Genomic DNA, 16,390 nt, shown 5'->3' on the forward strand with positions numbered 1-16,390 from the left:
TTTTTTTTTCTTTTTTTCTTTTTTTTTCTTTTTTTGAGATGGAGTCTCGCTCTGTCACCAGGCTGGAGTACAGTGGTGCTATCTTGGCTCACTGCAACCTCTGCCTCCCGGGTTCAAGCGATTCTCCTGCCTCAGCCTCCCGAGTAGCTGGGACTACAGGTGCCCACCACCACGCCCAGCTAATTTTTGTATTTTTAGTAGATACGGGGTTTTACCATATTGGCCAGGATGGTCTCAATCTCTTGACCTCGTGATCCACCCGCCTTGGCCTCCCAAAGTGCTGGGATTACAGGCATGAGCCACCGCGCCAACATGTATTTCAAGAGGATAGAGAGAGACCGGCTGTTAATAGAAATTGCTCAGAAAAAGGAATTCTCTTACTAATGAATCTTGGGCAGAAGTGGTGGTGTCAACATCTAGAAAAGGCCTGCCCAGCATTTCCCCACTTTTCTGTGGTCTTTATACTCTCTACGGTTTTCTTTTGCAACTTGCTAAACTGTACAGCTTTTTGGCAGGTATATTAAATTATTTTATATTTAGATAATGAAAGAAGTCACTTGTTCCCAGTAAACAGCCCCGCTCCACGGAACACGTCTTTACAGAACTTCTGGTGCCTCCTGAAGAACAGTGGGCTATGCTTGGGAGAAACGCTGTATTTTTATCTTCCACTGGAGGGCGCTGTCTACTTTGGTGGAAGTGGAACCATGGATTCCACCAATTTATTCTAGCAGTGTTTCAGCTCCCCTGGTGAATTTGTGCCCTGGGCAGTTGTCCAGCAGTCTACTCCTTAATCTGGCTTTTCCCAAGGTCCCACAGGGCAGTAGTGTCAGGGCTCGGATGAGACCCCAATCAGTGTCGTTTCTACTGAGCTGGGCCACTGAACTCTAAGAATTCTTGTCTTTGAAAAGAATGCTTTTTAGAGCATACCGCAGCCTCATCCCATATGTGTGTGTCTGTTACCCATTCCTATACTGTCTGTGACTCTATTTCCATGACTTTGCATCCTTTGCCTTTGAAAAAATATAAACTGGGTCTCTCTCTCTCTCTCTTTCTCTCTTTCTTTCTTGCTTTCTCAGACTCTCGCTCTGTTGCCCAGGCTGGATGGAGTGCAGTGGTGCGATCTCAGCTCGCTGCAACCTCCGCCTCCTGGGTTCAAGTGATTGTCCTGCCTCAGCCTCCTGAGTAGCTGGGATTACAGGCATGAGCCAAGGTGCCCAGCCTGGGCATCTTTCAGATAGGATCTGCTTCCTAGGTCATGACTCTGCCTCTGGATGCACTGCTGCACAGTATCCCGGGTTGTCAGCACATGGCTTTAAAATAGGGCTTCTCCAACTTTAATGTGCAAAGGACATGTCTGGTATCCAGTGAAATGCAGATTCTGATTCAATAAACCTTGGCAGTGGGGCCTGAGATTCTACATTTCTAACAAGCCATGGGTGGTGTCACTACCGGTTAATGTACCACATTTCAAATGTCAAGACTTTACCTATTTATCCCATCCTGGAGTTGTCCCCCTCAGTTTTGTATATGGGAGGTCCCGCCCTGCCCCTATAAACTCAAGGATGGAGTCTGGTCAGTATCTATTTGGAGTTTCGCCCTTACTTTGTTTTCATCAATTGCTCCTGCAGGGCCCCTCTCCCTGGCTTTGCTCCATCTCGTCTATTCCTCTTTCCCTAATTGGGCAAGCATGAAGCATTGTGTTGGTGCTTGTGTCTGCCACATCTGTCCCCTGAGTGGTCTTTTACTATCATGCAGAGTAACTTCATTTTCTCTGATCTTGCCTTTTCATTGAGAGCCTGAATCAGGATACAACAATTGATAGCATAATGGCAATGACAGGTGTCACCTGTACATAAAGTGCTTTTATACCCACAAGGCAGTACTGGTAGAGGCTATGGGCTAGGGCTCCACAGTCTGCCTGCCTGTGTTCAAATCCTATCTCTGCCACTTCCCAGCTGGGTGGCCTCAGCTTACTTACTTAACCTCTCTGTGTCTTAGTTTCCTAATTTGCAAAATGTGGCTGATGCTGCTTTATGAGGTCCTTGTAAAGATTAAATAAGATAATGTATGTGAAGCACCTAGGATAGGCCTGACACACAGTATGCACTCAGTTATAGTCAGGAATATTATGATTTCTTTATCCTGTGGGAAAGGTGAATTATTACTTCCATTTTAAAGATGAGGAACTTGAGGCCCAATGAGGAGAAATGACTTGCACTCAAGAGCCCACAATAAGAATGGCAGCACAGCAGGGACCAACCCTGACTCCAATCCCAGTGCTCACTGAACCCTCTCCACCAACCCTGACTCCAATTCCAGTGCTCATTGCACCCTCTCCCAACCCTGACTCCAATCCCAGTGCTCACCGCACCCTCTCCCAACCCTGACTCCAATCCCAGTGCTCACTGCACCCTCTCCACCAACCCTGACTCCAATCCCAGTGCTCACTGCACCCTCTCCACCAACCCTGACTCCAATCCCAGTGCTCACTGCACCCTCTCCCAACCCTGACTCCAATCCCAGTGCTCACTGCACCCTCTCCACCAACCCTGACTCCAATCCCAGTGCTCACTGCACCCTCTCCACCAACCCTGACTCCAATCCCAGTGCTCACTGCACCCTCTCCCAACCCTGACTCCAATCCCAGTGCTCACTGCACCCTCTCCGTGCTTCCGAACATGTGAGTGTTCATTACCAGGCATCCTGCTGATCTTTTGTTTTCTCTTTCCTTCTAATGGAGCATTTCCAGCTGGGGTGATTCATGGATCTGGGACCGCATGGCTCCCATTAACTTCGAGGAAAGTCATAAGGCAAAACCCACATCAATCACGTCTCCAAATTACTCATCCATCTTTTCAGGTGACGCATGGATTAAGATGAACGTGGAGTGAAGTGGGTATCATAGAATAACTATTTAGATTTATGAAAATCGTGTCAGAGCTTACACCAAGTCCCCAAATGGAAGCTTGCTCTGTTTTCACGGCATGGTTATACTTCAGGAATAAGAGACAGAATGTCACAATAGAAGGGCCTTGAAGCTTGAAGTCTGAAGGGCTGGGACTCCCAGCTTCAATATTTGCTAGACTTTTGATCATCAACAAACCCTTTAACCCCTAAGAATCTGTTTTCTTGTTTTATTGTTCATCCTTTAAACAGACCAAAGAGTGAGTTATTATCCCCATTTCACAGATGTGGAAACTGAGGCACAGAGAGGGTAAGTGACTTGCTCAAGGTGACAAGACCACCAAGGGATGGAGCAGGGCTTGACATCCCTATATCTGAGTCCAGAAACCTATATCCTTGTACCACTCTATCTCATAAATGAGACGGTGAGTCTAAAAGCACCAGATACTGAATAGGAGCTTAATACACCTTTACTGAATCTGAATCTTGAGGATGAAGGCCATATCTTATCTATTATTATTATTATTATTATTATTATTATTATTGAGACAGAGTCTCGCACTGTCGCCCGGGTTGGAGTTCTGTAGCACGATTTCGGCTCAATGCAACCTCCGCCTCCTGGGTTCACGAGATTCTCCTGCCTCAGCCTCCTGAGTAGCTGGGATTACAGGCGCACAGTAGGTTCTCAATTTATAGGAGTTGAGTTGCATTATTCCCCCACGGAAATGGTTCTGTTTTTATTTAATGATTTGCTTAGATGCATTTTAATATGCAGACCACAATGCTTCTTGTACAATATCTCTGGACTGCGAGGCGCGGGCATTCATTATTTTATGAGACGCATATGTCATGCATAGCACAAGCCCTTTTCTTAAACCAACACAACATGCAAATAGAAATTTCATGTAAAATCACATTCAGACAGTCTCAAAGTAGAAACAGATGTCTGAAAAATATGAACGCCAGGCTTATTAAATATTTTATCATCAAATATTTCATACATTTCAAAAATGTCATCTGTGAAAACACAGAAATACCGCCTCAGGAGAACCAAAATATTTAATCACTTTCAAGAAATTCTTAAAAATAAGTCTTCACCTCAGAACTATTCCAGGCAGAGAACAAATTTCCAGGTGCTGCAAGCTATATTTATTATATTTTCATCAAAATCAGTAACCTAGTTGAAGGAGATACAGTAATCAGTAAGGTCATTATTAGGTAAGATAATGACTTCTGAATGAATTCTCTCATTAATCTCATTACAAAATGGTAATGGTACCTGACTAATCATGCCGGAGGGGAGAGCTGTGTTGAATCAGAGCAAAATTAAGGCTGTAATCCCAGAGCTGCCCCCACCATTTCTTCATGAAAGCCTCACTCGGGGTTTGGGGATGGGCTGGAAGCCTCTGACAGGGCAGCCTGTTGATCTGAAGGTTGGGGGACCCAGGTGGCCAGGGGCAGAGTGAGACGGCTGGGCAGCAGTCAGGAAAACCAACCTCTTCCTGCTTCTGTTGCCTACTTCCTGGTGCCTTTGGACAGGTCATGCCTCCCTGTGGGTTCCATTTCTGGGTTTTCTGATTTTTGTTCCCTGCTTCCACCCTTGCCCCTTTTATAGAGTCCATTCTCTACCCAGGAGCCAGCATGGCCCTGAAACACATAAGCGTGGTCATGTCAGTCCCAGTAATGACTGTGCATCTCACCCAGAAAAGGGGCCATATTCCTATACGGACCACACCCCCTGTGTCACCTGCCTCCATTGCTTCTCTGACCTTATCTTATACTATCTTCCCTGTCACTTGCTTCTCTTCAGCAACGCTGACTTCCTTGCTGTTCCTGGGACACTCCAGGCATGTGCTTGCTGTTCCCTCTGCCTGGATTGTCCCCACCCCCATCCCATGTGTCCACATGACTCACCTCCTCCCCTCTTCCAAGTCTTTGTTCAAAGGTCACCTTCAGCAATGCCTACCCTGACCACCATATTGAACCCTGCAAACTCTGCATCAGCACCCCAATCTATGCTTTCTTTCTCTATGTCCTCACTGCCTTCTGACACACTATAAAATGTATTGTTTCTTGTCTGTGTTTCTCACCTCCACCTCTTCCACCCCTGCTGGAATGTAAGCCTGAGAGCTGGGATCCTGGTAGACTCATTGACATGCCCGGCACATAGCCAGTGTGCAATAACTCTGATAAATGTGGAATTTATCATATGCTTGTAGATTCCCAACCTTGCTGGACACTAAGAGGGGAACCCCAGCATGTGAGACCGATGACCAGGAATGACTAAGTGTACATTCACTGCAGCGAGGTCCTCTGTTGGTGGGGCTGGCTTTGCTTTTTCATCCTGTTAGAAATTGGAGCCTCATCAAGTTCCTTTATCCCAATGAGAGCTAGCCTGAGTACACACATGGTGGGTGGCAGTGTCTGGAGTCAGAGAAATCTCAACAGCCAGGAGAGCTGGGCCAAATGGAGTGAGGTGGAATTGACAGAGGTGAAAGGGAAGCCTTGTTCCAGGCTCCAACCCCAGTGTGCAGGTGCAGGGTGTGGGTGACAGGGTTCCACAGGCACAGGCATGCAAGGACCTCAAGGGTCTCAGCAGATGGGAATTTGGGCTGTTTGAATAGATTCCTCATGACAAAAATAAGACAGGTAGCAATCTCATACTAACCCTCACTGGTCTGACCACCTAGAATCAAGTCAGGGCTGCAGTTTACTTTGGTGCCAAAGATAAAATGGAACATGTGTGGTGGGGAGGTCGTTTTCATTAAATGCTCAATGAGTTAAGATCTGAATTAACTCTTGAATATATTTCTGTGTGCCCCATTTTATGGGGGAGGCAGTAATAAACTGTTCAGAGCTAACAGGGAGCCTGAAAACCATACCACCGAAGGGACAATGAAAAAAAACAAAGGGAAGTTTAACCCGAATAACAGAAGGCAGGGTGAAAATAGGCCTACGTCGGCCAGGCGCGGTGGCTCAAGCCTGTAATCCCAGCACTTTGGGAGGCCGAGACAGGTGGATCACGACGTCAGGAGATCGAGACCATCCTGGCTAACACAGTGAAACCCTGTCTCTACTAAAAATACAAAAACTTAGCCGGGCGAGGTGGCAGGCACCTGTAGTCCCAGCTACTCGGGAGGCTGAGGCAGGAGGATGGCGTAAACCCGGGAGGCGGAGCTTGCAGTGAGCTGAGATCCAGCCACTGCACTCCAGCCTGGGTGACAGAGCGAGACTCCATCTCAAAAAAAAAAAAAAAAAAAATAGGCCCACGTCTTTAGTAACTGCAGGACCAGATTACTTTAATATGGCTTTAGAACAGGGATTGCTGGTAACCAATCCAAGCGCCACCACATGCCACTTCCAACCCAGTGGCAAATATCATTAATCGATCATAGATGCTTTCTTATAAAGCCAGACCAAGTCTCAGAACCCTTCTCAACGCAATGTCCCAAACTCCCTCACCCAAATTGAATGGAGTGAACACACAAGGTCAAATAAAATTGTGATACTTTGTCTAGAACAATGATTGAGAGCTCATTAAGAAAAACACGTTTTGCTAGAAGCAAAGATGGAGTATCCTGGGATGGGGTGGGGGTGGGGGCAGTGAGTTTCTAGAACATCATTGTTTAGGAAGAGGTTGTTTCTCTCCCTTCCTTCCCGTGATGGTATCCAGTGACAAGGTTAGCATCTGAGCTCTCATTGGTACATGGGATGCATTTCCAGTGTTGAGAGCTCAGACCCGTGGTTATATCTGACAAAGTACCTTAACAGCTAAGGATAGTGATTAGTGCTCACAAACAGCAGACGCAAGGCCCTTCAATGCAGTGAATGGTGCCCTGGAAATGCTTCCTGGCTGCGCCCAGAAAGTTCTGCCATTTTACCCTGCTAACCAGGTCTCCATGTCAACAGCTCTTGCCAGTACTACATTCCTTGGATTTTGGCTCATATACTACTTAGTGTCCAGGTTCAGTGGTTCATCTTGTAGCACCCCTGTTCCAGGGACCTTTTGCCAGTGACTGTGGGTGTCTGTGGTGAGACTACACCCTGGCAACTTCAGCCATGTTTCCTGCTAGGGCATATGGGAACTTCCAGCTCCTCTATGTGATACAGAGAAAGGAACTGGGCTCTCTCTCAGCCTAATTATACCACACCTGAATTCCTTTCAGCTGCCCGTGTTGGTGCAGCAGTGTCCTGTAAATGTGCTGCCTCCCAGAGTAATAAAAGGTACAATGGAGTGTAAGTGTATTTCCCTTCAACCTTCCACCTATGGTATACACAAGACCTTTCTGCCACCTATTCCTTCCCTGCCCCCATCCTAGGATTTCCACTGTAAAAGACAGCCAGGACACTTGAGTCTCCTCTTGGCATATTTCCTTCTCTCTCCTCATTTTTCCTTTCCTTCCCCTTTCTCTCTGATGGGAACTTACCTTATCAATCATCATTTTCTCTATAATGTGACTTTATGGAAAAATTGTACAATTTGAGATCATTGGGCTCTGTTCTTGATGGGTAAAGAAGCATTTAGAATTGAAAGAACTTAAATCTTTCTCAACAAAACCTATCTTTTATGCTATTGCCTCAAAACTCTAGTCTGATTTAAAGTAGAACAATGACTTTTTTGGCCTAAACTCTAGGTGGCACACACACCTGTTTCTGAAGAAATAAAGATCATAGAATGAATGGAAAGCCACAGGACAATATGACTCATGTGGAAGGAAAAACATGATTTTCTATCTTAAAAAGTTGTTTTCTATGGAATAACCAAAGTGCATTAAGAATATTTGTGTTCAAGGTTGTTCACTCTAGTATGATTTGTCATTGAACTAAAATTGGAAGCAACTCGAACCTGAATGTCTATGAAAAGGGAATCAGTTAAGTTGGGGTTTTTCATGTTATCATAGGATATTGTTCATTCACATGGGTAAAATTTTGTATTATTAGATGAAGAAAGCACATTATAAAATAGCATATTCAATATGATTATATTTTGTGAAAATGTATATAACTGTATCTCTGGATGATAAAATGATGAGTGATTTTTAAAATGTTCTTCTTTGAGCTTTTTTATGTTTTTGAAATTACTATTGAACATCTGTTAGTTTTGTGATCAGAAACGAATGATAAATGCTCTCTTTATTTTATGGAGAAGAAAATACAGATGATCTCTTGATGGGGATGAGAGGGCACAGAGGATGCTGTGACCATTCTAGTCTCTCCAAGTCTGAGAGACTGTAGTTCTGTGATGCCCCCAACTTTGGCCTCTGGCTGTGTGGTATGATGAGAGGGTGGAAAGGCCCATTCCATGTTTGGTGGTTCCGAAGCCCTTGGACAATAATCAGTGCTCCAACCAGCACAGAAAGTGCCTGCTCCCCACGAAGCCTTCCCACCATAGCAACACTCCAATTTATTACAGAACTATGGTGCCAAGAGAGCTTTCTGCCTGTGCTCAAGCCTTGAGTAAGCTGGAGCTTCAATCTTTTATGAAACAGCTTTTCATTTTTTCCTTCTTTACTAAGGGTTTTTACAAGCCACTGAGTGGTTCTTTCTGCATGAATTTTTAATCTTGTTAAGGTTTTTTTTTTTTTCCACTTGACCAATCCCCAGTTTATAAATAACACATCAACAATTTGCTCCAATTCTTTCTGTAGGCTTTGTTTGCGTTTGTTTAAAAATGGTCTCCTATTGAGAAGGAAGAAAGTGGTGAACACATCACTGTCTGCCTGTGTCCTCCCCCATGTACTGACTTTCCATGGCTCCCTATGCCAGTCAGAGCCAGCCCAGACTTCTCCACGTAACACTCAAGTCCTGCCATGACCTGGCCCAACTGTCTTTTCTAGCTCAGTCTCCCAACATCCTCACAACACACCCCAGAAGCCAGCAACAACTGCTGTTCCAGGCCGTGTTCCACCTTACAGTTTTCCTCCCTGTGCTCACCCTGTGTCCTCTATTGGGAGTGCCTGAAAAGACTTGGAGTGATTTTGATTTAACATGTTTCTGTATGATTCTCTCTGAGTTATGTTTCAGTTTCTGACATACTAGATTTGCCTGGTTCCTTTGTAGATATGGCTACAGTTTAATAGAGTCTGGACTTGTGGGTCAGACAGATCTGTGTTTGAATTACACTCTGTGGCATTGGTCAAGAATTGATAGCTTCATTCATCTATTCATAAAATGGAGAGAGTAATGCCCACCCAACAGATCAGTTATAAGAATAAAACACAATTGCTTATGTAAAAGTATGGAGTAATGGGCCTGGCACGCAGGAAGAGCTCAAAAATTATGAAATCTGGGTCTTAGGCAAATTTGTGTATCCAACTCTTCAAGTATGTTTGAAACACCTGTATGCTCACCACCTAGATTCAACAGTTGTTAACATTTGGTCATATATGCTTTATCTATCCATATCTATTCATCTAGCCATCCATTATCTACATATCTATCTGTCTTCTATCAATTTAGAGTTATATAACCATCTCTTTCTCTTTTTTGGTGGGGGGTGCTGTAGTACTTGAAAGAAGTTGCAGATATAATTCTTCAACACTCATGCATCTAAAAATAAGAACATTCTCTTACACAACCAAATGCCACTTTGCATCTAAGAACATTCACAATAATTCTGTATTATCATCTAATATCAAGTCCTCATTAAAATTTCCCAGTTGTCCCCAAAATGTTTTTATAGTTTGCCCCTAACCAAGATCCAATTAAGGTTCATATATTGCATTTGGTTGTTATATTTCCTCTGTCTCCTCTAATCTCGAACATCTCTCACCTAGGCCTTTATTGACTTTTGAAAATATTAGGCTACTACCATCTTGTAGAATGTTTCACATTTTGGAGTTTCCTGCTTGTTTCCTTGTCACGTCATTTAACATTTTCCCCCCATCTCTTGTATTTTTCATCAACTAATTGGCATGGTCTATAGAGCCCCTTAAAATAGCCAAGTAAAGACTGAATTCTTTCATTACCAAGTTTCAGAGTAAGGAGTTGGGGTAACAGTCCCTTTGGTGCTGGCCTCTGAGTTCCCCCCTTCTCTGTCTCTTTTTCTCTCTCTGTTTTTCTCTCTTTTCAAGTATTCACTAAGGTCTCATGGATTTTTTTTCCCTTCTATCCATCCCTCCATCCATAAATTCATCTAGGTATGATATATAATCCAATTTTATGATTTCCCAAGTGACTAGTTGTCCTATATCATTTGTGTTAAAGTTCATATTTCTCCAAAGATTTGAGATTCCTCCTTTAGTAACATCAAATTTCCATGTGTAGTGGTTCTATTTCTGGTCTTTCTTACCCTGTTCTATTGATATATCTGTTAAATTATGTGTTAATACTATATCATCATAATTTTAGAGGTTTTCTTATATATTTTAGTATCTGAGAGAACTAGCTCCTCTGGCTATTGCTCTAAATTCTTGGTGTCTTCCTGGCTGTTCTTGTTTGTTTTCATATGAACTTTAGAATCAAGTTGTCTAGTTTCAGAAAAAAAGTGTTGGTAGTTTTACTGCAATTGGCCTAAATTTATTATTTGTTTATTACTTTGTGGATATATTGAGTTGCATTATCTTAAGAAGAATATTTATGAAGATAATAGTATTATTTTTCTTCTTAGAATTGTTAACTTTTAGAATTACATTAATTTCCTAATATTGAACCATCCTTGAATTGTTGTAATAAAACTTGGCCATATGTATTATTTTCAATGTGCTATTGGATTTTTTGACACAATTTTTGTATAGTTATTGAAAAGTGATATTGGTCTGTAACTTTTTTGCACAATATTTATTGGGTTAAGGTATTAATATTATTTTCATTGTATAAATGAAATTTAAAATTTGCATTATTTTTCTGTTATTTGGAACAGTTTAAATGGCATTGGGATTATCTGATTTTTGAAGGAATAGTATAATTCCCCTCTTAAACCATGTGGACCCAGTAGTTTTATGGTTGGTTAGTTATTCCGTAACTTTATCTATTATGGGCATTGATCTATATAAGCTATCTCCTTTTGTGTCAATTCTGGTAAATGATATTTTTCCTAGAAAATTATTCCATCTAGGCTTTAAAATTTACATACACTTAATTGTAGAAGGTGATCTTACTAATTTTTCTGTTTCAATGGTTATTTCTTCCTTGTCATTTCTTATTTTGTGTGTTTGTTCTTTTAAATTATTTTTCATGACAAAGTTAACTGTCTGTTCAGTCTGTCTATATTGTTTTTCCTGGAACTTAGAAAAGTTTCCACTGTAATGCAATGTATCATTAATTTTTATGAATTTTTCATGTGCACTTGGATAAAAGATGTATTCTTTACTATCAGGGTGTAAATTTTGATAGATATACATGAAATTTATCTTACTGATTATGTTGTTTAGAAATTTTACCCATTTTTATCTTTTGTCTACTTCACCTTTTTGGAGTGAGAGTGGTATTTAAAATCTCTCATCATTAGTAGTTTCTATACATTTCTGTTTGCATTTCCTATAGTTTCTGCTTTCTGAAGATTGCTCTGTGTCAGAGGTTCCCAATCCCTGGTCCGTGGCCTGTTAGAAACCAGGCTGTGTAGCAGAGGGTGAACAGTGGGTGAGTGAGCATTACCACCTGAGCTCCACCACCTGTCAGATCAGCAACGTCATTAGATTCTAATAGGAGCATGAACTGTATTGTAAACTGTGCATGTGAGGGATCTAGGTTGCACACTCCTTATGAGAATCTAATGTCTGATGATCTGAGATAGAACAGTTTCATCCTGAAACCATCCCCACTCCCACTGCCATCTGTGGAAGAATTGTCTTCCACAAAACTGGTCTCTGGTGCCAAAAAGTTTGGGGACTACTGCTCTATGTTATTTGCTGTGTTGGTATCCATATTGTTACATCTTCATTGTGAATTGCAGCCTGAAATTATTAAGTGTTCTGCTTTGTCTCACTTAATTTTTCTGGCCTGAATTTTATCATGTGATAGGTCAAGGTATCAGATTCCTTTTCACCTTGCATATTTTGGTTCAATCCTTTATTTTTAGCCTTATCTACTCACTTAGTTTCTGATATGTGTCTTGAAAATAGAATAGAGTTGAGTTTTGTCTCATAAGCCAATCTGAAAATCTATTTATTCCAGTAGGTAAATTAAGCCTATTTACATTTATTGATATGATTTTAGTCTTAGTTCTGTCATTTGCCATTAAAATTTTTTTGTTTTGTGTTTTTATTTCATTTAGTGTTTAGAAAGGTTTGAATATTTGCTTTAGTCGTTATGTTCAGCTAACAGCTTTACTTAATGCTGTTAGTCTCCTTTCCTTACTTATATTAACTACTATTTGCTTTTTTGACCTTAAATGATATTCTTTGACTCTCATCTACGCAGCAATAATTAGCTTATTTTACTCTTCTCTTTTTCTCTCCCTTCCTCCTTTTTAGTCATATTATTTCAACTTTCTCAGAATATATATTTACATACTCTTCTTCCATCTTTGTGGAAATCTAAATTTTGTTATACATCTATGATTAAATACATCCAATGATCAAAATCTGTCAACATTTCTCCAGTCATCTCCTGGTTGGATAAAGTTCTTCTTCTGGTAGATTTCTCAGAAGGGACTCATGAATGCAATATTCTATAAATTCTTTTATGTTTAAACTATTTTTTTTAGTCTTGATATTGAAAGACAGATCACTGGACATAAAATTCCTTCCTTCCAGGTTCATTTTAACTTGAGTTTCTTGGAAACGTTACTCTATTGATGACTAGCTTTATGTGTTGCTGCTGTAGTCTGAATGTGTGCCCCAAAATTTATATGCTAGAAACTTAATCCCCAATACAACAATGTTGGGAGCTGGGGCCCTTGAGAGGTATTTAGGTCCCAGGAGGGGTCCTCATGAATGGATCAAAGTTGTTATGGAAGGGCTTTCAGGAGTGGGTTCACTCTCTTCTGCCATGTGAGGACGCAGAGTTCATCCCTTTCTTGTCCTTCCACCTGCCACCATGGGAAGACACAGAAACAAGGCACCTTCTTGAAAGCAGAGAGCAGCCCTGACTGGCACCAATGTCAGCAACTTAATCTTGAACTTCTTAGCCTTCATGATCATAAGAAAATAAATTTCTGTTCTTTATAAAATTACTCAGTCTTAGGTATTTTGTCATTGCAATACAAACACACTAAGACAGTTGCTACTGAAAAGTAGTGCCAAGATTATTTTATTTCCTTGGTCTTTATGTTTGAAAGCTCAGAGTATTTTCTTCCGCTTGAATATCTAATATTTTCACTAGGGTATGAGTTGGAGTTGACCATTTTTAATGTGTAAATTCATGTCTTCTTTTATTTCAGGAGAGTTCTTGAATTATAGTTTTAATTAAGGGTCCTGTTATTTTGTTTTTCTTTTTTAATTCAAGAACTCTGACGATACATATGTTAACCTTCTTTGCCTGTCTTCAGTAGCTATCATGTTCTCTCCGATCTTTATAACCTTTTCTTTTGGCTTTGTTTTCTTGCCTCTTTTCATTTCTATATTCTTGGTTGTAGCTGTTCTCCCTTGGGGTATTTCCTACTTTAGTCTTTATTTTTCATATACTTTTATGTTTCTTTCAATTTCTTGAGTCAAGCCAGCTCCTATTTCATGCCTTCCTCTTGTTTACACTATTTTTTGAGTTTTGAATTTGTCAAAAAGTGTCAATCTTTAATATATAAAATTCATTTTTTATGTATTTTCACCCCTATTGGAGTGTTGTGTTATAGTTTTCCTGTGTCATGTCATTTTTTGTGTATGTTTTCATCTGCTGTAATGTTTTGATTCTCATTTTCCATTTTCTTTTTGAAGTAATTTTGTGTGGATGTTGGGTTATTTTAATGTTTATTATTTATTTCAGTTGGACTTTCCTAACAGATAAGCATAGAGACAGGAGGGAAGGGGTTTGAGTGGCTTACTAGGTTCTAAGTTCAAAATCTCTTTCTTTTGTTGCTGCAGAAAAGAACAATTCTTTAAGAAATGGGGCTTTTAATGTGACTCTTTCTGATTCTTTGATACTCCTTTGTTTGAGGGATTTTGTGGGGAGGGGTCATGTTTCTCTTTCTTTTCGTCTTCAAATCCTCAAGGGATCCTCTCCTTTCTAGGAATCTTCCCTCTTCCTGGAAGCCGCACAGTCTCGAGGCTGTCTCTACCTGTAGTAGGAGAACCTCTTTATAGCAATCTTATTTTCGACTCCCCACAGGAAATATTTAATCTCCCCGGTCTCAGACCTGTTCCTTGTGGTGCTCTCTTACTCAGGCTGGAGAAATACCTCTGTTTCTTGGGATGAGATTTGGTTAGTGTGATCTGAATCCTACCACTCTAGGACCTTGCCGCAGTCTTTGCCTGACCTTCTGCTGTGCTGTGCATTCACAATCAACCTCACTGGCTTCAGATGTTTGTTTTCCCACTTACATGTAAATGGAAGCTTCTAATGTTTTCTGACTCCTAGCTATGCTATAGGCGTGGGCCAAGAGTAATTTTATTTGCTCTCCTTTTTTGTTCTGTAAGATTTTCAGGAGGATGTATGGACAGATTTGAATATAAGTGGCTGCCGTTATCCTTAGTAATCCTGACGGCCAAACCTGAGTCTTTGAAATGTATTAATGAATGTAATAATTGGTCTTAATTGGATAATAATTACCAATGCAAATATTTTTATTCCCTCAAAGGAATCACTGTATCATTCATTTAACTAACTATTTACTGAGCAACAATTATGTACTTGTATTAGGCAAAATCTGATCCACCACTTGCTACTTGTTAAGACCCTGGCAGGGAGCTAATGCAGACATACCTTATCATCCCCATTTCACACATGAGATTTTCCCCTCACCAATTATTCTGCAAGCACATTGGCCTTCTCCTGATTTCTGAATGATTTATGCCCCAGGACCATTGCACAGCCATTATTTATCTGCCTGGAGCACTCTATCACTGGCTTTTTTTGTAACCTTCAGACTTTAATATTACTGCTTCATTAAGTATTTTCTTCCACACTCACCTCCATTATTTGTTGTTCCTATACATTGTTCAGTTCCTTTGTAGCTCTTGTCACAATTTGTATTGAGATACTTAGATATTTGGCTGTTTGCTGATGTATTGTCTGTCTCTCCATTAAACTGTAAATTCTGTGAGGACAGAAATCACGTCTGTGTTCAATCTTGTCTGTGTTCAGCCATGTCAAAGTGCTAGGAACACGTGGGACTGCAACAAATATTTGCTAAATGAATGTTGCCCAGAGAGGATAGGCAGTTAGCCCAAGGTCACACAGCAGGTTAACGGAGGATCCAGAATTAGAATCCTGGTCCCTCCAAGCTAAGTGGTTCATTCATTAGCGACTTTGCCACTTCATGGAGGATGCTATCCTCTCTCTGGGGATGAAAGACAGATGTTCTCTCTCATTTTTGCCTCAATTAACCTTCTAAAAAATCTCCGGACTCAATGAGTATGGGGAAAACCTGATTTTAAAAATTAATTAACGTCAGACCCCAGTGTTGTAAAGTTAGCCACGAAACCCAATCTCTGTGCTCAGCCGGCAGCCTAAGGGACTGACCAGAAGGGCTCAGGGGACAGTGCAGCTGTGGTCCAGTGACTGCAGATATTCAACCACTTCAAAAGCAGCAGGACTGTATTGGGCATTTATTAGCTGCCAGGTAGGGCACTGGGCACTGGGGATTGAAAAATGAGCAAGACAGACATTTCCCTGCCTCTGGTGGTTGCTCCCAGTGCATTGAGTCAGAATTCCAGAGCAGCGTATCAAGTGTTGTGAATGGGAAGGACCAGGGGCAGTGGAAGCCCAGAGGAGACACTAGGCCATTCTCAGGGCTCAGGAAAGAGGGCTTCCAGGAGGAAGGGACTGGAAGGATGAGCAAGAGTTAACCAGATGAAGGACAAAGAATAGATAAGTGTAACAGGTAAAGGGCTAAAGAAGGGCCCAGATGCACGGGGGAACAGAACACACTAAGATGATTCCAGGGACATCAAGATGGAACCTAGACAATTGGCAGTGTAGTGGAATGACCAGAGAGGAGGCTGGGGCCAGGTCAGAGAAGGCCATGGAGGCTGTGCCAGAAGTCAGGCTGTGACCTGGAGGTCAATGGGGAACCACGACAGGGGGTTCCTCCAAGGAGTGACACAAATCACAGCATCTGAGTGCAGAAGGGACCTCACGTGTGATCCAGTCCCACCACCCTCTCAGCGTAGGAAGCTCTGCTGGAAGTTGCACACCTCTGGTGACAGGAAGCTCATTTCTCTGCATTGCCTATCTTGCTAGATTGCTCTGATAAGAAGATAATTCTTCCATATAATGAGCTAAAAGCACAGCTCTAAATGCAGCTGCTCTAACACAAAGGACAGAATAAACCGCAGCTGCTCTAATATTGTTCTCACTCCTGAGCTCTGTCCATCTGTTCCCACCCCTCCCACCCTTTCTTACCTTCACTCCACATTTGCGTTCTTTGCACCTATTAGTCACCTACCAGTCA

Source organism: Papio anubis, chromosome 13 (assembly GCF_008728515.1).
Source record: "Papio anubis isolate 15944 chromosome 13, Panubis1.0, whole genome shotgun sequence".
NCBI lineage: Eukaryota > Metazoa > Chordata > Mammalia > Primates > Cercopithecidae > Papio > Papio anubis.